The 23,752-nt window shown below is 42.8% G+C and overlaps 1 pseudogene; it reads left to right on the top strand.

Annotated features, from left to right (window-relative positions):
* The window catches only part of LOC119435253 (plasma membrane calcium-transporting ATPase 3-like), a 40,477-nt pseudogene extending 17,800 nt beyond the window's left edge, over positions 1-22,677 (top strand).
* Positions 22,678-23,752: the final 1,075 nt, after the last annotated feature.

Below are 23,752 nucleotides of genomic sequence, written 5' to 3'. Positions count from 1 at the left end.
GGGTGGTTTTTTGCGTCGGAACAAAAGTTGGAACTGTTGAAAATGACGAATACAACACGTCAGAACCCCCCTCACTGCTCCAGAGGTCTCCGCTTTTAATACTGTGTCTTCCCTAGGAGACTAGACTGGAGAATCTGATAATGGTAGCTCGGGGGCCAATCACAATTGTTGAATTGGTCGCAACATCCCTCCCATGTTGACACACCGTTCCCCCGGGCCCGCCTCCAATGTTGCACCCACCCCTGCATTCTTGTATATGCGTGGCCACCTGGGAAACTGAGCTCGAAGCTATTCCCACGGTGTTGGTCTACGATGGCACCTTTCATCAATTAGTGGGCTCTGCGTGACGGCCCTCTTGTCGGGATTAGGATTAGATGGAGTGATCTTCACGGCAATTACCGTATCCACAGATGGCGGTGGTTGTGGTTGCCTCGACGCAAGCTCCTTTGTTAACGCGTCAGTCTATGACATGCCAGTAGCTGTCGGTGCGTGCACGGAGGAATGGACTGACTCGTGCCAAACATCCAAGGAATTCGCTTTTACAGGTTGAGACGTAAGAATGTGCATCGGGACGGGTGCACAGAAACTGAAGCTGCGTTCTGTGCAAAGCGCACCGCTGATAAGCAGCCGAGCAAAAGACTTCTCCATTGCCTAACAACCACCGCTGCCGCATCGCGCTGCTTCCGTTTTTTTTTTTTTTTGCTCCGTGTTTCATGCTTCCTCTGCATCGCCCTCGTTGCTCTCCTCTCCCATTGATGGATGCACCTTATTAAAAGCGTGCTCACTACCGCGCTTGTCGGTGGGATTTTCCCGCAGAAGCTGCATTATAACCGGTATTCATCTCACACAGCTGCACTGTAAATGGTATGCGTATACATGGAGTTCTATGGGAGGGTAAATGAGAGTCAGAAAAGGCCGCGTTGTAGCCAGTTCTGCTCTATAAACGGTTACGTTATAAGCGGTCTATACTGTATAGTGTTCTGGCGCACATGTTGAGCGCACTGTCTTCTTGAATTGTTACCTTTTGAACGTAGTGTCAGTGAATGTTTTTCTGATGAAGTACTATGCAAAGAGTGCAGTCTACAAGGTGCACGAGGTACTTTAGGACACAGCTTTGAATCACCATAGACGTTAAAATTTCATTCTATCTGTCTAGGTGTTTCGTCTTTACTGAACCCTTTGTTACCTATCTAGCACATTTATTCCAGAGTATCAGCTTCCAGTATGATGCAAGAGATGAAGCTGTATGCTGTCGTAGTCACCTTACATGCAGACCACAGCGACTTAGAGATAGCCCCTTCTTAACTGTTGCCTAATCCTTTCTCTGTGTGTTAAGACATATTTTATAGCCAGTTACCATCCGGGACAAAAAGAAACAAGCAGTGCAAGTGGGCAGGCATTTTAAGGTGGTTGACTTTCTCAAGGAGGTGGAGCCTTGTTGGGTGAGAACCCCGAAAAATTTAATTATGCTCATTGCGAAGTAGCTTCAAGTGTCGAGTCAATAGCCAAACTTTCTGTGCACAATGTCATTAGGTACCTCTCCTAAGTAATGCATTACCTTGCTTCCGCAGGACCTGCGTGACCTAAGAGTGAGTGGCTGTGAACTTCTGCAGCCACGTCACCCTCAATGTGATGTTCTAGTTCTCTCTATAAACCTGCTACGTGCTAGTGGGGGGGGGCTGTCTGAGATTGAGACTAACAGCCATGCGATGCTAAACTCTCACTAAAATCTTGCTATCGTGGAACCACTGCCCAACATCAACACACAATATCTGAGTCGAGCAAGCAGCTGTTATCGTAGTGGAATTTAGTGAATAATTGAGGCTAAGTATACTTAGTTTTGTTCAACAGTTTTACAAAGCAGCAGCAGTAAAAGAAACGTAGAAAATTTTGAACGAATATGTTGATTCTTGTCTGAATATTATTGCTGTTTGTGAAGTCGTCATAATGTCCTCAACTACCTCGCGCACCTGGTGTAGCTGTCTGCCATCTTGTTTGAGCATCTGGCTAATATCTCTTCTCCCCATTTCTTTTGCTCTTGCTCCTGACTGTGCCACTCCGGGGTGTCCCTGCCATGCCGCCTGGTCCACGTGTGCAGGTGATAATAGTGCAGTATGGTAGCATGTTTTTCCAAACGAAGGCCCTGTCCCTGGACCAGTGGCTGTGGTGTGTGTTCTTTGGTTGTGGCACACTGGTGTGGGGCCAGCTTGTGACCACCCTGCCGACCAAGCGCATCCCCAAGACCTTCACCTGGGGATCGGGAGCGCCGGAAGAAATGAACGCCACGGCCTCGCTTGTCGAGGATGGCAGCTCTGGCTCCCTCTCACAGGATGTCAAGCGCACAGGACAGATCCTCTGGATACGAGGACTCACCAGGCTGCAGACACAGGTAAGCGCCGCCGACCGGTCCTTCTCCCGACCGACCCTGCCCTTCTGCATTGATGAACAGGGCCTCGGCCCACATCTGTGCAGGCCAGACAGTCCCTCGCTCCTTTGCCCCACCCCCGATTTTACCTCCTCCTCCTACTGGACCCAATGGCAAACAAAAATACAAAGGAGGATGCATTACTGTGGTAGGGTTGTGCATTTTGTAGCACAGAGCAGCTGCCCAGCTTTTCTGTGTTGGTGAAGCTGGTGCTAAGGGAGGGAAAGGGCAGGAACCCAAGAATGGGTCTAGTGCATTTCTAAAGCACTACCGAAGTCTGGAACAGCGGCATACTGATACTGTGTGCTTTCCTCTTTCTATTCCCCTTTTCTTTAACCCCAGTGTAGGGTAGCAAATCCGCTGCTCGTCTGGTTTAAATCCCTACCTTTCCTCTCCTTGCTTTCTCTCTGATATATCCTTGAAAAAAAAAGAAAAGCATATGATATGATCACTGTACTCTGCCACTACTGACATGTAGGGCCAGTACTTATTCTTATTTATTTATTTATTTATTTATTTATTTGGAGGCTAACGAGAAAACTTGAAGCTCGGGACTGTATAACAGTCTGTGGAAAGGAAATTGCAAGTTTTAATGTTGGCAATATGAATGGGGACACGTGCCCGGTGTGCAATCCCCTGTCTACGGCACTGATAGCCTGTTCGGGTATGTGAATACCTTAGTTAAGAATTTCAATTCGGTGCATACTGATCGGTTGACCTTTTGAGTCGCATAGGTGAGTGCTTGCCTGTATGAACGGTAACCCCAAACTATCCAAAATTCAATTTGCGGCCTGCTAGACAAAGTTAATGCATTCACTTCAAAAGAAATGCAGCTGCTAATTATCAGCACTGATTTATAAGTGAAAGACAAGGCATGCTATGGATAATACTGTATATTGCCTTCTTTGAAAGCATGAATACGCATCCTCCTTTGGTGCCCTGCCGTCCCTGCCTTACAGCAGATTTTGAGTTGCTATTGTAGTTTTGTCTCTCTCTCTCTTCTCTCTACTCTTCTGCCTTTCACTTTCTTTAAGTTATTCTCTCTCTCTCCTCTCTATGTGACATAAAGCGGGTTAACTGCAGGTTTTGCCAAGACTGTGCACAGGCTGCAAAGTTACATCAGTGTGAGCAACTGGGCAAATTCATTGGCATAAAATGCGTAGGCTTATTAAAGTAATTCGGGTACGTTGTCCGTTAGCTAGGAGATGTCAGGACACTCTAAGATATCACATGGCTCATGTTACGGCTTCAGATGAGGCCATTTCTTGACAATCATCACGAACGGGTTGTTTTTGCAGCTTACTGAGTTCACTTGATCCTGTTACGTGCTTATAGTTTTAGCCAGAATGAATCGGGAATATCCCCTTCAGGCACAATTTATCTGCAGTTGTACACACCAAGATTAGGCATTGCGACAACACACAATAGAGAAAATAATGTTTTTTTTACATCTGGCTGTAAGTAATTAGTGCTGCAGAATAATTGAGTGTGTTAGAAAACAGTGCCGGAAGATGAATGTCTTGGTTATGGCTAGCAATATGTGGTCACGTAGTAGGTCCTTATCAGCTGTCATTTTAGCGAGTGCTACATTGCATTAGGCGATATCCTAGATAATCGAGGCATCATGCAGCTACACTGCATTTGGTGCGTTTAATTTTATCTTTATTCTTCTAGTATTTTCAGCCTTCAAGTATGGAGTCCATATTTGCAAACACAATAAAACTTGCCTGAAAAAATACTGAATTTTTATTGTTCCAACCGCTTTCTTTGAATGATACTTAAGGTTCAAGAAATGTCGGGAAATAAATTTTAGATTTAGTTGGTGCTTGAAGGTGCTATAACATGTAACACACAAGCTCTACACTTGCTCACAGCTTCAAGCAATCTTGTTACCACATTTCTGCATATGTGTAGTTAAGTTGAGTGAGTGATCTGACTAGCAAACATTAAAGATTGAGTGCCTTCTGTTGGAGTAAGTTGGAAAAGGAGGTGTGGTATGACAATGCTTTGCCTCCAATTCGTCACTGTGTGCAAAATGAGACCAGCGACATTATAATGTAGCAGCATAATGTGCCCAGCTTTGCTCCAGAAAACTGTCGTTAAATGATATTGTCAGTCTTCTCTGTGACCTTACTAATGTAAGCCTGTGCAGAGTCTTGTCTTGCCTAATTATCACCCAGAATTGGTAGTTCTAGATGTCTTCTTTAAAAGCTGTAGTAATTGTTTTGGCAAACTAGGATCACTGTTTAGTGTAGATCTGTTGCAAGCTGCTCCTTTTGGAATGAATTTACATGTGATTATCAGCATTTAGAAAGATTGGTTAGATTAGGCTATGTGTATGATCTAGAGTGAAATATTTCTCAGGCGCAGGAAATTAGTTGCTGCTGTAGCCCAGTTGTAAAATTTGTTCACTGCTTGAACCCAGAGCGTGCTTTAGCAAGCTTTGGATTCAGAAAACTTTATATGTGTTAATTGATTAGGAGAAATGATGCTTACTTAGCATGCATTTGTAAATACAGTTTTATTCAAATGTCTAAGTGTAAGCCTGTTGGTTTTTCTTTGTAGCTTATTAAATTTTTTATTCATCATAGATAGAATCTGCCAGCTTAGGTGTCAGTCACGGCCAGCTGGTGCTGAAATAGATCTGCACTTTTCTGCAGCTTCTTGCTCGTTTTAAAGTATCTGAATCAATTCTTAAATCGTGTTTTAGCTGGCGCATGCTATTGAACAGTTGCTTGTAATGTAATTGCTTAAACCTTCATTTGAGGAAATGAGGTGTTATGTTGATGACTCGCCTCAGCGTTAGGCTTCCCTTTTCTTCTACTGCTGTCCATTCAATATACTAGTATTGGATTTTACATTAACAAGGCTATGCCCTGTTGAAAGGAATATGCACAAGAAATGTGCCAGCAATGAACTAGTGCATATGAATTTGCATAAAAAAAAACGATAACTAAGAAAAGAAAAGGCTAAATGTCTCAAACAACTTAACACTAACCCATGAACTGACACAGTGTGTTAATGGAGGCATTGTGCCATTAGAAGCACTTTTGATGGTCTCCTCTGTGCTTACGAATTTTGGGGACCCTGCATGGTTGTTTGCTGTGCAGTTGTGTCAGCATGTCTGAACTATGCATTGTGGGGATAGTTACGTAGCATTCCCGCCCCATGTGCAGTAGGTGACATGTACGGGATTGTAATCGATGGTACGATTCTTGGAACACACTGAGGAAGCGCTCTCATCTGCACAGTTTATGCTAGCGCTCGCCTAGTGTCTGCCATCGTTATAAAGGCCAGTGCTTGCTTGTCGCCACCTATTGGTTTCTCTGCAAAACTCTGCTGTAGTGTGTAGTTGTTTCCAGTTTGTTTTCAGGTGTGTGCACACGTGTGAAGGCTGATGCAGTTGGCCATTTTGCATCTTGTCCCTATCTGTGGGTGTGTGTGCGTGTGCTAGCATATGTGTGTGTGCATGTGTGTGTGTGCGTTCAGGAATGCGTCCTTAGAGGTTCATGCTGTATTCTTTTTTAGGTGTGCTGTTTGGCCCTGGTGTGTATGCACTCTCCTCCTTTTGTTTGGGCCTAAAGCCACCTTGCATTGCTGTGTGGTTTTTGTTTTCCTAGTGCGTTGACAATTCAGTCGGACGCACCACCGTCCTGTCCCATGTCGCTGCACTACCACCAAGCCTCTGCAAAATTGTTGCGAGGCTCTGGGGTTAACGAGACTGGCTTGAGAGCGTGGGGTGTTGTGCTGGGAAGCAATGGGGGTCAGGGGCAGTATGGGAAGACTGCGTGGTGCGATTGCACTTAAACGCAGGCCACTTTATTTTTATGTGCCCACACGTGCAGCTGTTGGTGATAACAGTTACGATCATCTGTGCTTGGCCTTTCTCCTTCCTTAGCTCGGTGGTGAACAGTTCCCCCGAATGAAATGAACCATGTCATCCCTACCGCTGGCTCTGTGCGTCACTGCTGTGGTCGTGAGACCAAGCAGCTATTTGTCAAGGGTACTGTGGTTGAAGTCGTGCAGGATGTATATGCCCTGATCACTGCCTTCCTTATTGCATTTTGAAAGCACACTAACATGTCTAGCTTCAGCTTATAGTTCGGTGTACAGAGGCTTCCTCTCTCTTTTTTTTTTACTACCTTCTCTGATGCCTCCCTTTGTGTTTTGCCTGTGTGTGCGTGTGGGTATTTCCATCTTTATTGTTTCTCTACTTCCACACATTCTCCTCTCTCTCTCCCAGCCAACCATAGAAACGGTTTGGGTGGGCGACCCTTATGCTCTGTAGCAGTTTCACCACACGTTTCTTCTGCAACATGTGTTTTTGCTATTCTCATGATTCCTCTGTTTTTGTCACTAACATCTTCCTGTATTCACGGTATAATTTGGTCTCTTGCTGCAAGGCTTCTAGGCATTTGACAGTTTGAGAACGGTCAAGTCGTGGCTTAAAATTTGTGTGCAAAAATGTTTGCACAGAAGTGGACTATAATCGTATCCTTGTATTCAATACGACTATTCATGGCTCAGTCTCTCTCGTATGAACTGAAGCAACTTTGAGTTGACTTTCAGAAAAAACGCCTTCCGAGTGTCAACCACAACTCTTGTTCTAATGCAGGCAGAGCAATAAATTGGTCTTATTGGATTCCTTGAATCGCGCAAAAGCCATTGCTATCCTATTTACTGAAATCTGAGCAACTGATTCTTTGCAAGCTTTTTCCAAAAAATTAGAGAAATTGCATAAAATTAGAACCAAGTGAGATAAACAAAATAACTCACACATTTGAAAATGCATATAAAACTACCTCATATCTACAGTTTGCAGCACCATACTTGAAGGATAGACATTACTAAAATTGCTGGTCCATGACCCGGCTGTTCCTTACTTCGGAAGCCTTCACATATTTTGTTAAAACAGTCCAGCATATTTAGACGATTTTTCAATGAACTGAAAACAGCAGGTGTCATTTGAGAGTTTTAGTGTGTCCGGTTTCGTGCAAACGGCGGTTTTGCCAGATAAGTGGGGCCGTAAACATGAGTAGCCAGATTGACGGCAACCACCTGGTGATGCAAAGCTCAACCAGAAGAAACGCAGAGCTAATAATATTGTAAGTAACCATCAATATAGTATTCTGCTTCGCAGCTGGTACTAATTACGCTGCTGGCATAATCGTTAACACGATTATGCTGCTGTTGAAAATTTTCACCAGCAGCTAGGAAGAATATCTTAGATCGCATTTGTTTTGGTTGAGCTTTGTGCCACCAGGTGGCTGGGCCCCACTCTGGCTGCTTACGGGTCCATCCAGCAATCCCCCGAGTTTGCCGGAACATCGGACACACTAAAACGCTATTCTCCTGCTAACACAGATGTTGGCATGAGTTAAAATGTAATCTGTCAGGCTGGTCTAAAGCACATAATGCTTAAAGCACTTCCCTTGTCACTGCGTCCCGTTGTTCATTTTGGTGGGTCCTACCTCACTGACCTCGCATGTGTCCTCCCATTGTAGATTTTCCGTTTAACTGCTACCCAGCCCCGTAGCTTCAGAAACTTGGCATACCCTCAAAGCTGTTTTTAAACACAAACTGCTTTTTGACTGAGCGTACCTTCAGTTTGCTCATTTTGATAGATAACTTTGGATCAGCTATTTATTTGTCAGGTTTGACTTCACTCTTGTTCTTAACTGGCAAAATGCTTTACCTGTGAGATTTAATGCATGTTATGCATATTATCAGGTTTAGTACTGTGATCACCGTGAACATTGCCTACAAAGAAGCTATGCCTCATAGCATTACACACTGTCTTTAAGTTGTAATGTCTTGTAAAACTATACAGCGAATTTAGCAAATACTATATACACTCTTTATCATATAACTTTCTTTTTTTAGTGTATCATTTTTTTTTTTAAGCAGGGCATCAGGCTTGTGTTCTCATAGGACTGTGATTGTGTGATGTCTGACATGTGTCACACATAACCAGTAAGACAGAGTGTAGCAGAGTGGACAGATTTCTGCCATTATATGACATTAATAGTTAGTTTTGGTTTTTGGCACTGCGAGCAGTGGTTACGATGTAGCATTGTGTGCTGGATTAAGTCAGCACTGTGAACTGCCTCATAATCTTGCATTGAACACACCTGTTTACCAGTGACCTTCGTGAGGCATTCAAGTAAATGCACACATTTTTTGTTTTTGTTTTACATGTGGCTGTGATGGAGCTGGGCTACATATGCTCGCATTTCAGTTGCTAATTTCAGTTGCGTTCTGTCTCTTTGTACACATTATTGTACTCTTCATTCCACTTTTATATTTTTACTGCTCCAGCAATGTTGTCAAGGCAGTTAACAAAATTTAAATAGTTATACTTTGTGGAAGCATGTCTAAGAAATATGCGACAGTATTTTTTAACCTGCAGCACTTTTTCAGAAAGCTGAAGCCTATTTATTTTTTTGTCGAAGCTGCAAGCTTCTTTGTCTATTTAGAAGCATTCCTATTAGTTAAGAATCAAACCTTGCTTTTAATAGGTAGGCAAAAAGCATAACTGTCAAAATACTTACATATTAAAAAAAAGATTGCCTTACAACCTGAATGTCCAGTAATACACCATATGTTCAATGCGATCGCCTGTAAAAACGTGTATGTTAAACCTTGTTTTAACAACAGTTTGCATCCTGCACTAAAATAGCTTCGTTATATCCCATACTCGTTGTAAGCATATATCATTATGTGTTGATATCAGCTTGGAAAATCCTATACTTTTTTAAAGCCAATAAATTTGTTACATCCAATAATTCTTATATCCACCGAGGTTCAATTATGAATAAGCTCTGCTTTGGCCTTTGTGAATGTAGCAGCAGTGATGAAAGTTGTTCATTGGATATAGATGTTATGGGGAGTGTCAGTTTTGTAAAAGAAATGAGTTCTTACAATTTTGCAGAATATATTGGCTCTCAGCTAGGGCAGAATTCAGGCAGTGAAGTATTTGTATTTTTGCTGCTCCTGTCTTTGTTCATGGAGCAGCAGATGTGAAAATCTGTTCCTTGGCCCATTAAAAAAATTCTTTTTGCAAGTATTGTTCTCATAACGCCTTGCCAAGTACTAATGGTTTGTAATAATGCTGTGTGTACACTCTGTAATAACTGCTGTTATATTTGTTTGCACGGTTTGCAATTTATACCGTTTCATTTATAATCAGTGCCTTACTTCAGCTAATTTGACATACTCTGAAATTTGATCATTTCACAATTTATTGGAGTATTTATTTAGTATTTATTTAGTATTTATTTATTTGTATTTATTCAAATTTATAATTTTTACTAGATTGATAGAATGTCAAGCTTAGTAGTGAGCCAGTGGCTGATGATCAAGGCATAGACACTGATGGTGTCGCTAACAAAAATAAATTATCTCGGAATTTGCAGGCAGACTGAACTTGTTTGGTGTAAGCTTCATAGCATTTCACATTTTATATATTTCTCTTTTTTTTAATGACCTGTTGATGCCTCTTTTTTTCATTTAATGCTTTCCTCGTGTAGAATACAAGAGACAGTTAAATTTGTATTTTTCTCCCTCTACAAGGCAAAATCAAGTACGACCTCAGCGTTCACGTAGTTTGGAAACATTAGGTTTTGCTTGTGCACAGCCTTTTTAATCTGGTCATTATTTTTAACAGTGTTACAGCTTATTCACAAGAAGAAGTTTTTTATTCCAAATATGTAATTTGAAAGCTTGCTAAAGATAATTAGAACCATCGTTTTGCTGGCTTGCATGCTAGTTTCACCAGCTTTCATTAACGTACTGACCGTCATGCACATTGCCCCCTTCACGCATGCAGGGAGAGTTTTTTTTTGTGCAAGGCACTTGATTCAACTACACGGTTTCTTTTGAGTCTGTCACAAACCTTTCCCCTTTTCTACAGGCACCTGTTGTAGCATGTAAGGCACTTAAACAATTATACCTACTGACTATCACTGCTAGCAAGCAGCCAATATCATTTCAGAGGCTCTGGCTTGTGATAGTTCAATCTCGGAGTGAGAGAAATTCTGATCAATTTAAATAGTGCGACTGTTTTATCCTTCTTAGTTATGAACCAACTCGGCCAATGTTCAACCACTATGTTTCAGTGCATTCTGAAGCCACTTAATTCAGCAAGCATTCAGTTAGTACAGTCAGTTCAAACTCTTGGCTTTCCAGCCCAGGCAACATAGCCAAATATTATTGACAAGGAATATTCGTAACGCAAAGGTAGCAAAATTTATTCTGCCTCAGTGCCTAGTTGCTGTGGCGGTTGGTTATTCAATATCCTCGGTATGTGTTCACAGGAACTGAATCTATCTCTCTTCTCTTCTATTACATATCCGTTAGTTTCGTCTACATTGCATTTCATCAGTTCTGTGGAATTATTATGCGAACATAATGTCACGGGTTTCAGTTCCCAGTTGCGGCATCCACATTCTATAATGGCAGAATACAATATGCTTATGTATTTAGTGTGCGTTAATGAACGCTCTAGGGCCCTCAACTTCGGTGTTTCTCATTACCTGTGTGTTGGTTTTGGGATGTCAAACCTCCTAATTGATTTCATTTCATTCAGGGCTATGCAATATGCATTAAATTATTTCATGTCCATCTCTTTCCATGTAGTAACTTCTAGTTCTATTTTGGACCATGTTTTCTGAACTCTGAATACTAATTTAAACAAAAATATGAGGTGGATGAATTAACGTCAGCCAACTGTACGCCTTGTGAGATTTTTCTGTGTATCTACTTTCCATTGATCGGAAAGACTGAAGGTTGCAAAATTTCAGCAAGCTTCAAGAAGCCTTGAAGCTTGCTAGCTTTTCTTTTAATTTTTTAATTGTATGACTGATGTTTCATTATCTGAGACAGCTCATGCAGGCTTAGGCTAGCAAGCAATTGCGATACTTCCTTCACACTCTATCTGTTTCCCTGGACCCGAAGAACTCTCTCTGCATGTTCCTGTCCTGAATGTTTTAGAGATGTACATAGTGGCACTTATAGACTTCAATTTTTATAACATTTGCTTTAGAAACTAAAGCAAAAAAAAAAAAATTGGTCCGTATTGGCATTTCAAAACAGCGCATATTTAATGGGTATACTCATTGCGTGCTCATTTTGTTTGACCCACAGATACAGTGACATGCGTTCACCACACATTACTTCTATTGTTGTTTATAGTATCTGACAGTACAGAAAAGCCTCTTTCACATGTTTTGAACAGCGCAAGATTGTGGCAGTTTATCGTGCTCAGCATAACTTTAATGGAGCAAGTAATTGAGTACGCTAGAAGTTCACTGCTTGTTACATATAATCTAGCATAAACAGCTCCTAATCGTAATGAGGTTGATGTGTCTTGTAGCAGTGTTTCTAAACAAGCTGCTTTGTCTCCGTGTTTTGAAATAGTGGCATGAAAGTGATACTACATTGTCCAATGACAAAAGATGGAAACAACGTTTGAGCTCTGCTTGTTAAACAGCCTGGTAAAATTGTAACAGGCTTTCAAGACTGTTGAATGCATGATACATTACAGGAATTTGTGATTAAAGTGCGGAAACTTGCGTTATTCATTGATATAAACCCTCACATAAACCCTCCACTGCATATATGCATGTATATGTGTAGACCTGATTTCAGAACTGCCATGATGTTTGTATACATGGGCACATTTAGGAACTATTTCGGGGAACTCAGTGAACTACATTTAGATATACGTGAGGCATTTTTTTTGCAACATTATAAATACTTGCCACTTAGGCCTTGTAACACTTCGAGCATTTTCTACAAATCTACTCAGTCACTAATTAACGCTATCATTAACACCTTACCCAATTACTACTTTTGTATATATGCAGTGGGAGCCTAGAATTTAACACCAGACTTTTTGTCCTTCCCTGCAGACTTTTTAACAATCGCCACAGTCCTTCAGGTGCTCATAACTTGCAAGTTTCTTTGGGACGTTTAACCCCATTACTCACAACTGACATTTTGCGGTGTTGGGTGTACAATGGGCTTTTATTCATAATGACAAAAAAAAGTGTCTGTCCCATCTTCTGTCAGTTGGCTGATGTATCTCACTTCATGTTTAACCCTAGGCATGTGTACTTGTTCTAGCAGGCATTTACATCACCTTGAATCTTATCTAATCCCTCTCAGCATTATGTGTCCTAAGAATCACTTGCAACAAATAAAGAAATGCAAAGTGATGCCTTGCAGAGTTCGAACTATTGGAGTAATAACTGGGGCCAAATATCCTGTGCAAGCATCCCTACTGAAACATTCCACAAGTGGTCCACTGATTCTGTATGTTTTCCATATGATACTTATAGATTTTATGAATATTTGCTATGGAATCGATATTCGTTCCATAAAAGTAATGTGGAAAGCATATGGAACTGTTTCAGTGGAGGTGATGGCTATATTTCTATAAATAACATGGGAGAATAAACCTCCGAATAACTAGTCCTAATAAGTGTTGTGTGCTTGGTCTTTATTCATCTGCAGACTGTACCTTTCGTGCTGTAAATATCAAATGGTCAGACATCTAGTGTGTGTTTTTAATCAACTTCCACTCAAGAGAAGAGCAAATGGCATAAATCTGGCATCACTTTGCATTTTTTGTGATGTTGATTGCAAATGTTGTTCGTGAGCAGTTTAATATGGATGAAGAGGAGCCTGATTTTTTAGGAATGTCGGCTTATCTCTGTAGCGTTAAGTGTATCACTGCAAAACCAATCTGTAGGGTTGCTCAGATGATTGATACTTCATCGCATGTTGCCATGTTATCCACTTACTGCAGTTGGGGCCCCTTTTCTTGCTGTTCTTCAGCTGTTACAATTTGCACTTCTTGATCAGTTCATCAAGGGAAGGATTTTAATCTTTTTTTTTCGTTACCTGATGTGCAAAGCTATCAGTTTTTTTCTTATCCTCAACCTTTTAAGGATCATTACAATGCTCTAGTGTGCAAAAATGAGGACATGTTCACTGAAATGCAATAGTGTAAAAAAAAGTGGACATCACCAGCACTCTGCTGTTGCAATTGGGAGTTAGGTGCCCTTATGCCATACTCTCAAAATATTTTCTTTTTGATGCATCAACAGATTGCATTGTTAGATGTGATATTGACTCACAGTGCACGAAGAAATCTAAAACAAAGTGACCGGGTGTCTCAAACTATGGTATAATTTTTTCAAAGAAAAGCTTGTTATAACTATAAACTATCTGCAAGATTTCACTCCTAGCACTTGCTGATTGCACTACACTGAGATCCTACCGAGGGTTGGCTGTTGTTATGGCAGCAGACAAAAGCTCAAGCATACAGGACCCTGGCAGTCGCTGTTTTTAGTCTCGGCAGGGCCAAAATCAAGCTGTAATAAAGAAAATAGCGCAAGTTATCTTGTACAACTTACAAATTTTACAGATAAGCTGAAGCAAAAGCCTATAGCAGTATTTATTGATTTTGAATGCAAGGAACTATGCAAGAACAGTAACAAGTTTTACCTCATGTGGTCATCTCACTTTCAGCATTACTGCCATATTTCCCGATTGAAACTTCTTAATGATGTGCATCTAAAACTTCAGGTTTTACCTTCTGTTTTTACCACTACGTGTACTTCTAAATTATTGTAGTTTTAAAGATAAGCTTAGCTTTCATAATTCTGCTTTGTATATTGAACGAAATGTGATATTGCCATGCACTTGTGCCACTTGCTCCCAGAAGATGACAAGGACGGTCTAGTTCACGAGCTAGCGCCTTGGTCTTTTGTCGGTGCTGCGCTGCCCCTTTGACGACTCAGACTTTAATCGCCCCTTTTAGAAATTGCCTGTCTATTAAAGGTGACAATATTAGCACATCAATGATTGTAGCAGTAAGTCATTTATATATTCATAAACACTCCTACATGCGTGAGATCATTATTGCTGAGACAGGGGATTGAACTCAAGTACTCTGCATTGACACTCTGTAGTTTTTTGTTTTGACAGTCAAAAGCTCAAGATATTCTATTGAAGCTCAACGCAGCCTCTTTTGCATTCTTAATACTAGACAAGTGGTCTGAAGAGGACGTGCGCTTTTATGTGCTCAGTGCTCTGACAAAAGAGGGCATCGATTCAGTGCTTTCAAAACAGGAGCAACAGGCTGCATACAGTTAGCGTCAAAAGTTAACGGTGTGTGGGCCTAAGCAAAAGTCTGCTGAGTCCGGGCATGTAGCCTGGATTTCAGATTTGCAATCTGTGCTAGTATACTCAACCAATGCAGTGATGTACTGTTTTACTGGTTGCAAGCTAAAACTGGGCTGAGATTTGGCTTTTTCATGCAACCACATCCCACAAGCTTTTGACGATGACTGTGCATGCTATGGGGCTGAAACTGTAAGGATAACAAAAAACTTCAATGATACTGAGGACGTGTCGTGAAATGAGCACCGTAATGAGCAATGGTAGGTGTAAGTTGGTGTAAAGACAGCAGTGGGGGCAGTGTGGATTGGATGTGAAACGCATAATGTAATGTAAACACGCATAATGCAGGTAACTTTAGTACTCAGCAGTCAGACAAGCAATGTATTTAGTGATCTACTCACGCTGGTGAGCAAATAAAGGTACCTTTCAAGGTTACCAAACACCCCAGTTAAAGGGCAGAATTTCAAGATACTTCCTTGTTTTCGCACGGTTTTGACGTAGGAAAAGTCATTAAAGCTTTCTCTGTGTAGTCTTTGGCTCTTTTAAAGTGCAAAATGGTCCTGTACTTAAAAACACTTGCCTAGGCCCGAGTAATTGTGGGTCAAAATTCATGGTGTCACGGTGAACTGGTAAGGGAACTTCCCCGTGGCAGCACCGCCGGTATTTCGTTTTTGCATTCTTTCTGGCTTACCAAGGCTCTGCTGAGAATAAGAGTGGCTGTTTTTTAGTGTATAAGCACAATTCACTAATGCAGCTTAACCTAATGGTTCATTTTATAAGCATGCTTCTATGAAGAGTGTGAAAAAAAAAAAAAATGCTGGTCTGCGCATTCCTAAGAAATCAGGCTGCTTCTTTTGAACATAAAAGAAGTAATGTTTGCTCTTTTTATGGTGTCTGTGGATTTCTAGTCCTTTTTTCTTCATATGTGCGTGGTTCGTGCCTGGTGGCTGTGTTCTGCAGAACCCAGCTCCTGAGCTGTCAGGAGAACATGGATCTGCTGAGTGGAAGCTTAGCACAGCTTCGACGGTTTTCTGCTGCAAGTCACCAAGGCCCTGATGACTTGACCTGCACGGGACCAACAGTGGCAGCGCGCTCTCGGAAGCCTCTTTACAGCTCATGAGTTCACGAGTTCAGTCATGAGTTCTTTCGCAAGTTCACTCTGTGATCTGCACACCCATGAACGCTAACGCGTGCTCACTGAACACTTGGAAATGAGCAGTGCAAAGCTATGTGAAAGGGGACCCCTGCGCACTTTTGTGGGAGGCATCTTTCGCCTCTTGGAATACCGGACGCACTTCCTATGTGTTCCAATTTCCTGTCGACCCTGTTGCCTGTTTTCTTGCATTCAAGCTGTCATCGGCACTACAGCACTATGTACTGGCATTATGGTTTAGTATAGAACATAAATATAGATTTCCTTTGGGCTCTTCAGTTTTTCAACATGTGTTGGGCCAGAGGATGCAAAGCCGTTTGTGTTGAGTTTCCCCATTTGTTCTCAACGTCACTTGGCTATTTTTTGTGTACGTGCAGATTCTAAAGAGTAATGTTTATACATTTCTTTAAATTATGTTCATTAAAAGAATCCTTTCTAAATTTCCTTTTTGGAAATAGTGCAGGGAATGATTTTTTTTTTGTCTCTTCTAGTCTCAATGATTCAGCTTGCAGAGCACTGAGGTTCTTTTTCTTAACACGTGTGAAATCAGTTGCCTTTAGCTACATATAGCATTGGTTATTTATTAGTTCTATTGACATATGTACGCATAGCTGTTATTGCAGTGAGATTAAAGCACTGTTTACGAACTAAGTTTTTACAGATTATAATAGTTTGCAAACTTAGGCCTCATCTTTGTCTTAGTGGTGTGTGAGTTTGTGTACATTCTTTTGTTTTTATTCTGAACTGTCAGCTGAAGCCTTGACCATGTTCAGTTGCATACCTGTAATATTACAGCCATACGAATGTTTGCTATAGAGGTGCTCTGAAATGTTTGCGGCATGTCTGTCTGAGGGTGTGCCCTGTGCAGAGTGCTGCGGTTGAGCCAGGCTTTGGCAGATTGATCGAGCTCCAATGGGGGATTATTAACTAATTGAGTTTGTATTGGGTATTGTGAACATCATCTGGGACTTGCAAGTTTTACTGGGGGAGCGTGCACCCTTTCAATACCAAAGCACTTTTCTTTTTGTCTAGACATCTTTTTTTTAAGTTTGTGGTGCAAGGAAACAACTGTAAATTGGCAACGCTATAATCGGTACAATTTTTTTTTCAGCTTTGAAATGGAAACCTGCCTTTTCTATTTTTTTAATTTTTCTTGGAAAAGGGGTAAGAGGGCGTGATTGCAAACAGGTAAATCTCGTTCCCACTTTGAATGTGCTCAGTTAATGTCTGTATGGTGTGCCATGGCCAGTCAGTGCAGTTTCCAAGTCAGGTGGCCCTTTCACGTGTGGATGTGGGCACTACTTCTGCTCATTCTTTGTGTGCGCACATCTCACGCTGGTGGGGTATGTGTTGCGCAAGGTTTATGACATATTTACTTCTTTTTTTTTTTTGTCCCCTTTCTTACTTCACCAAAGTCAGGTTTCCCTGCTACTTTTTACCATCACCATTGACCATCGGCGGTGGAGTCTCTTGGGCGGAAATGCTCCACCAGCACGTCTGCTGCTCGCGGCATTCGTTTCTTTTGATGTCAGTTGAAGAAACAGGGGTTGAGTGGATGGGGTGGCGGGGAACAGTCGCGCTATCTTTCTCTCTCTCTCTCTCTAAGGCTCTCTCCTTCATTCGACACCCTTCATTGCCACCCCCACGGGTCCCGCACTTCGTCGTTCCCTTCCTGCCTTCTACCGCACTGCAGATGTCACTCGTCTTCCTGTCCTCTGTTTATTTTCTCCTTCTACAACAGTGTTGCCGCTGTACTCTTGGCTAATGGTCCCTCTGTGCATTTTGCTCCCCTTCCTCTGGTCGGTTTCCTTCCTTCCTTGCCTTCCTTTTCCTGCACTTGTGGTTTTCACTTGTACCTGAGCTTCCACCCTGGGTAGGCAGTGGTCTCGTGCATCTATGCTTCAGAAAAAGCACAAACCTCTGACAGTTTACCAATTTGCACTTGAGAGGCTTTAAAAGGCAGTGCCATTTCAAGGTTCCACTGAGAAGTCACATTTTATGCACCGCCACCAGCAGCAACAACAAAAGAAATGCCATGTCCGCACGTCATGGTGACAAAAGGCTTCTTTGAAGAGACCGAAAAATATATATACATTCTGGTGAAGAGGCTGCGAAGATGTGCCAAAGAAGACACTTTGAAGAGATGAACAAAGGAAAAATGTAGCTTTCTGCGCTCTCCCCTTAGGGCCACAGTTGAAGAGGACAGCTTTCAGCAGCCAGTGGATTGAAAGTTTCTTGAAATTTAACCCTTCGGGGCTGTGTGAACCTTAAAAGTTTCCTGCATCCTTACGCAGTTCTCAAGACAAGCTCTTGAAGAGAAGCTAATTCTGCCTATCGGATTTCAGACTGTGGCAGCGCTCTCCTATCTCACGCCCTCATCTATCTTCCTACCTTACCTCTGCCTCCTTTGCCTTGCCTCTGTCCACAAATATGTCTTGTTGCCCAAAACTTTATCTGTACCACCTCTTCCTCTTTCTTTTTTCTTCTCTAGTTTCCTGCCTTTCAGCATGTCCTCAGTGCAGAACTGTGCATTCCCACCTATTTTGAGTTTGCAGGCCTAGTTTCTTTACATGTTTCGTACACAACCCTACCTGCTCATTTACACTTTTTTTTTTCTTTTTTATTACTGTTATCTTCTAGATTCTTAGAAGCACAGCCCTTCCAAATTTGCTCCTGACCATTTCCTCACACTGACATACAGGGACGAGATTAACAATTTATATTTTTTTTAATTGTGCCTCTGATGTCAATTTGTAAAGTGCGAAATGTTTATTAATCTTAATTTGTATTAATCCTTACATAATGGTGGAGCAGGCTTCTTATTTCATAGTTTCAAGACACATGCAGTGCATAGCTCACCTACTTGTTTGGTATTTCGAAAGAGCAACGGCAAAATTTTAACCGACTTGTTGGTTTGGGACAAACACTTGTGCTGCCAGCTTCTCTTGTATTTTCGGGAGTTGGTAAATCATAGCAGCTAGCTCTGGACTGAATGCCAAAATTTCTTGCTGAATAATGTTGCAATCTACCAGCCTCATCGAACATTGCTAAAGCACATAGGAATGCTTGAAAATAGAATTTTTAATGTTGCCATAATAATGGGGATGTATCTGAGGTTATGCATTAAAGAACAACCTCAGACAATAGGGAACAAATTGTAAGGGTATGTGTACGCATACACAATACCTTGCATTGCTCATGAGAAGAAAAAATTAACTGAAGACTTAGCAGCACCAGGCTCGCATTTTTGGTAATGCATGCTTTTGCCGAGACGCTTTTGGCTTAAGGATGGTCTCACTTGTGCACTACACTGTTTACATGAGGAGACTGCCCACAAAAGGTTTGGTGTAGGTGCTAAGAGCTTTACCAAGGACGAAAAGTTCAAGCTTGCATGACTGTTCAGTGGTCATGGTCTTTTCACAGTCATTTCCTAAAATTATAAACTCTTATGAGTGAGTTTACCTTTATTACTGACTTCTTCATTTTGCAGACTTGCAGTTTAGTTGCGGAAGGTTGCCTTCTTGTTGGATTTTCTCTTTCTCTTTTGGCATTCAGTACTGGTTGCATTGCCATGCCTTTTATAGAAATGGTTTCAATGCATTTAAATATGGTGATAAATGACCGATGATTTCGATTCCTTCTTTTTTTAAATATTCAGGTTTCTATTCGAGGTGCCCTGCTCTGCCATGTCAATGTCATAGTTCTCTGAGGCACATGTATTACGTACCCTGTCGCTCCCACAACTACTCTGGTGACTTTTCCCTGGAGCCGAGTGGCTGTGTGGGCAGTTCTGTCTGTGTTCTCTCTTTTTATAACTTTCTGTCATTCTACTTTAGTAACACTGCTACTATACCTTCTGTTCTTTCTTTTTTCATTTCTTTCTTATGTTTGTTTGCTTTCTCGCTGCTTGTAGGCGCAGGGAACACTGCCGACGTGTCTGTGACAACACCCTACTTACCCGACTGACGATACTTACTGGTCTATGCCAACACATACAGTTCATTAACATGGCACAAACTCCTCCCGTTGCTCCGACGCCTTCTTTGGGCTAGACGGGGACAACATGGTGATCACAGTACCTAATACATGCAAAGACTGCCAAGGGCTCTAAACCACCATCAAGCACCATCATAGGGGCAGAAAATTAGAATAAAGGGAATAAGAAGGAGGGCACAGGGAGGGGAAAGAAGTCCATGTCTCCATGTGCTGTCCAACCTGATACCACCACAGCCATGTGCAACAGGCCAATATACTCCAGTGCCATGGGACAAGCCTGCGTACCTACCAACAACCACTGCATCCATTCTCATACAAAAAAAAAGCATGCTTGGTGCAATTACTAACACGGCTCTCACTCTCTCTCTCTTTGTCCTTCTTTTATTTGGTCACTTAACAGCTGCTGCCATTGCAGCTTCCTTGGTTACATGTTTCCAAGCTTGCGTGCTGCATATCTCATTTTATTTGTTTTGCTTTTGTTTTGTCTTTGACATGCCTTCAACACCGATTACAATGAACATCTATTATTTCCTGTAGATTTTTATGAGCACAGTTTTGCTGTGTTTCAGAATGCGGCCCTTGTGTGGCCTTTCATTTTTCTTGTTTTATTACTAGCCTTAATCGACAACCTTGCGTTTTAGAGAAAACATACATCAGCAATTTTTGTCTCTTCAATCACTGATTTTGCTTCATACTCGTGTGATGTAACACTTGTTCCTGCTTATTTGCACTCGTGCGAAGAGACAGAAAATTGTGGTTGCTTTCGTTCTGATTTCTTTTATTTATTTTTCTTCATCTTATGTTTGATTTTCCCGTGACTGAGAGAGGGGGTGCATGTGGCCAAAACGTTTGTCTTACCATACATCATTTTTTTTTCTTTAAATACCACAGTGCTGCTTCATCGTTTTTTGCTCACGCTCTCTTTTTTGTGCTTTTCAGTTGTTCATTTGTTTGCATCCAGCCTTTGCTTCTGACACCGTAGGCACAGAGTTCTGAGCAAGAAAAAAAAAATGACAGAGAGACGTTTGCTTTTTCCCTTTTTACTCACTTGACTTCTGCCTGCTTGGTGGTGGCAGTCTGTTCTTTTGTTTCTCTCTCTCTCCTTGCCTTGCCTAACAAAACTAACGCTGCACTTTGCCAGCTGTAGGCACGAGCGACACTGCAGAAACACTGCCGTTTGAGGAAATGGTCAGGTACTGAAAAGAAGGTCTTGTTGCGTTTGCGGGTAAAAGCACGTTTTTTTTTTTTTTCCTCTCCGCACATGCCACGGGAGTTTGAAGTCTGAAAAATTTCTTTTTAACATTATTATTGCAAGTAGGTATGTACTGCACTTGCCATCTGTGTCTGGATTTCAGACATTTCGCCTGGGACTGGACCTTGCGACTTTTCAGTGGGTGACACGAGTGTTATAAAGCATAAGACATAAGAACATAAGAGCACTTGCCATTATGCAGTGCTGTATGAATTCCAGGTGTAAATCAGATTGCTCGCTTTTATTCTTGGTTCCATTAAGCCTATCTGTTGCAAGAAAAGACATCACTTTCTTCACGGTATTTGAACCAGAGACTGCTCTTGTTTGGGTGCAGTTGCAGTTTTTATGGCTTCGCCAGAAAGTCCCTTTATTGGTTCCAAAATGAGAGGAAGCTGGAATAAGTGAGGAGACTCCTTGGTCATGCGTAGAGGAAAAAAAAAGAAAAAAAAACTTGGAACGTGGCTTCAGTAAATCCGCCATTGTGACTTGTGCATCTGGTTTTTATTTTTTGGTGTTTTTTTTCTCCTTTCACTTTTTCCTTCCCTCCTTCCCTCTCTCTTCTTTCTCTGGCCATTTTCTTCCTCCTTCCCCCCATTCTCTCCCTCCCTCAAAACGTGCAAACTGTGTGGATGGGCGGCCTGCCAAACCGTGCAGCTTCGGGTAGTGAAGGCATTTAAGAGCACCCTGGAGGATATGGAGGACCAGCGTAGCATTCATAGCCTGCACAGCTTGCACAGCTCCCGCAGCCACCCAGGGGAGCACGGCCCATGTCAGACATCAGCTACATTGAGGATGCCAAGAGCCCTTCGCCACAGAGTGACCAGCTGCTGCCCACCTCCCTCAGCGCAGCACTGGTGGCTGCTGCCGATGTGTCATCGCCCAAGCACATCAGGGTGGCAACGGCCGGGCTACATCTGCCCGCGAAGCTCTGCTGTTCTTACGCCGAGGACCTAGCTTGAACAGCGGCAACCACATGCCATCGTCTCTGGAGTTTGCCCCCCTCGTGGCCGAGCGCAGTAACTCTTCGGCGCCGGCAACACTCCACGCTCGCCGCTCAGTGCCTCGTCGTCAAGCTCATCTTCATCGGCCTCTTCGTCAGCCGCCGCACCCGACAACAACAACCGAGCAAGCTTCTCAAACCCGCTCACGCAGGGCTACAACCTGCTGGCCGAGCCACCTGTGAGCAAGCTACACGAGACGAGCATCTGATGGAAGGGCCCTCCTACCCTCCTCCAACCTAGCAGTCTCTGGCACGGTGATGTCGCCACTCAGAGCCAGGCTCTTGCGCGGGCGTTGGAGCCGATGCTCGGTGGCACAGTCGACTCGAGGCCACTGGTGCATCACCGCGTGTAGGACATATACAGCCAGACTAGCCGGCACGTCCCTAGAAAACAACACATCGAAGGCGCTGCTTTGGCCACCCGAAAGAGGTGGGCAGGCACGCCCTTAAGTGCAGTGCATGCCACAGCAGGTGGTGACTCTTCGCTCATAAGGGCCATGGCATTGCCAGGTGCGTCTGCATGCCAGCCGCGGTTTTCTGTGTTCCTGTTTTGCGCTCAAGGACTGACCTATCTTTGAGATAAAGCTTGTGCGTGTGCATCCACCCTAGACACCGGGGTTTCGTAAGCACTTCGTTTCTCAGTGCACTATACAGCTGAACATCTGCTTTGGCCCTCAGCTCCTCACAATGGGCCTGTAGTGTTGCAGGTCAGCTCTGTGTCATCAGAGAAGCATAGGCAATGGCATGTCCGTCATTTTTTCGTCAACTTAAATACGACCGTAAGTGCTTGATTCTTTTTCCTCTAAACCAGTGGCTTCCCCATGGCCTTGATCGGTAACCGCCTCTGCCACGTTGCACAGAACTGCCGCAGCTCATTGTGTGTACCAGCGTTGAATCTAGCGATGCGCTTTTGCTTTCCCTGCGCATCCCTTGTAGCACTTATAGTGCTTGCTGCAAATTTAACCTGGAAAAATTTTGGCTCTTGACATGTGGTCGTTTTAGCTGCCGAAAGGATCAAGTTAGTTGACAGGCCTGTGCATTTCATGCATGATTGTAATATGCACTTCAGTCCACAGTTGCTGCCATTTGATAGAGAAATGTGATCAAGTTTTAGCCACCGATACCTCCATTTTCCACCATGTAGCTGCACCGTTATGCAGACATTTCAGCACTTTCCACTGAGCCTTCCCCATGGTTGTAACTACTGCAAATTCCAAAGAAAGAAATCTACCGCTCTCGTAATTAAGAGCCTAGCTACAACATTTATAAGGAATTTTCCAATACATCTATACTCTCTAGTATAGGAGACTTCCGGATATGCTTACTCAGGTAGCAGCATTGTAGACAAGAGCAGCAGTTCTTATACACAAACATTGCCACGAGACTGCGTGGTCATGTGGTCGCGTGCTAAAAAATAAAGCGAACTCGTAGGTCGCGATTGTCGCTCTCGGGCAACAGCTGTCTGTGGGCAGGTGAAGCTCTGTGGTGTTAGCTCTGGCCTCGAGGGATGTCTACTGTGCCTCGAGTGAAGCCCAGCACTGCAGCAGGGGCATGGTCTCTGGCCCACCACTGACTGCCACCACCCGATCTGCCAATTTATTGCTGTCTGTGGAGGCACTGCCAATCACCTTCCCCACTTCCCATCCCACCATTCCCCCGTGAGGACAGTCCAGCCCACTTGCCCTCCTTGTATACAGGCTGGGAAGCCCATGGATGTGCGCGTCTGCCCTCCAGCTG

Source organism: Dermacentor silvarum, unplaced genomic scaffold, assembly GCF_013339745.2.
Source record: "Dermacentor silvarum isolate Dsil-2018 unplaced genomic scaffold, BIME_Dsil_1.4 Seq573, whole genome shotgun sequence".
NCBI classification, from domain to species: domain Eukaryota; kingdom Metazoa; phylum Arthropoda; class Arachnida; order Ixodida; family Ixodidae; genus Dermacentor; species Dermacentor silvarum.
The sequence above is the reverse complement of the archived record's forward strand: the minus strand, read 5'-3'. Positions and strand labels throughout refer to the sequence as shown.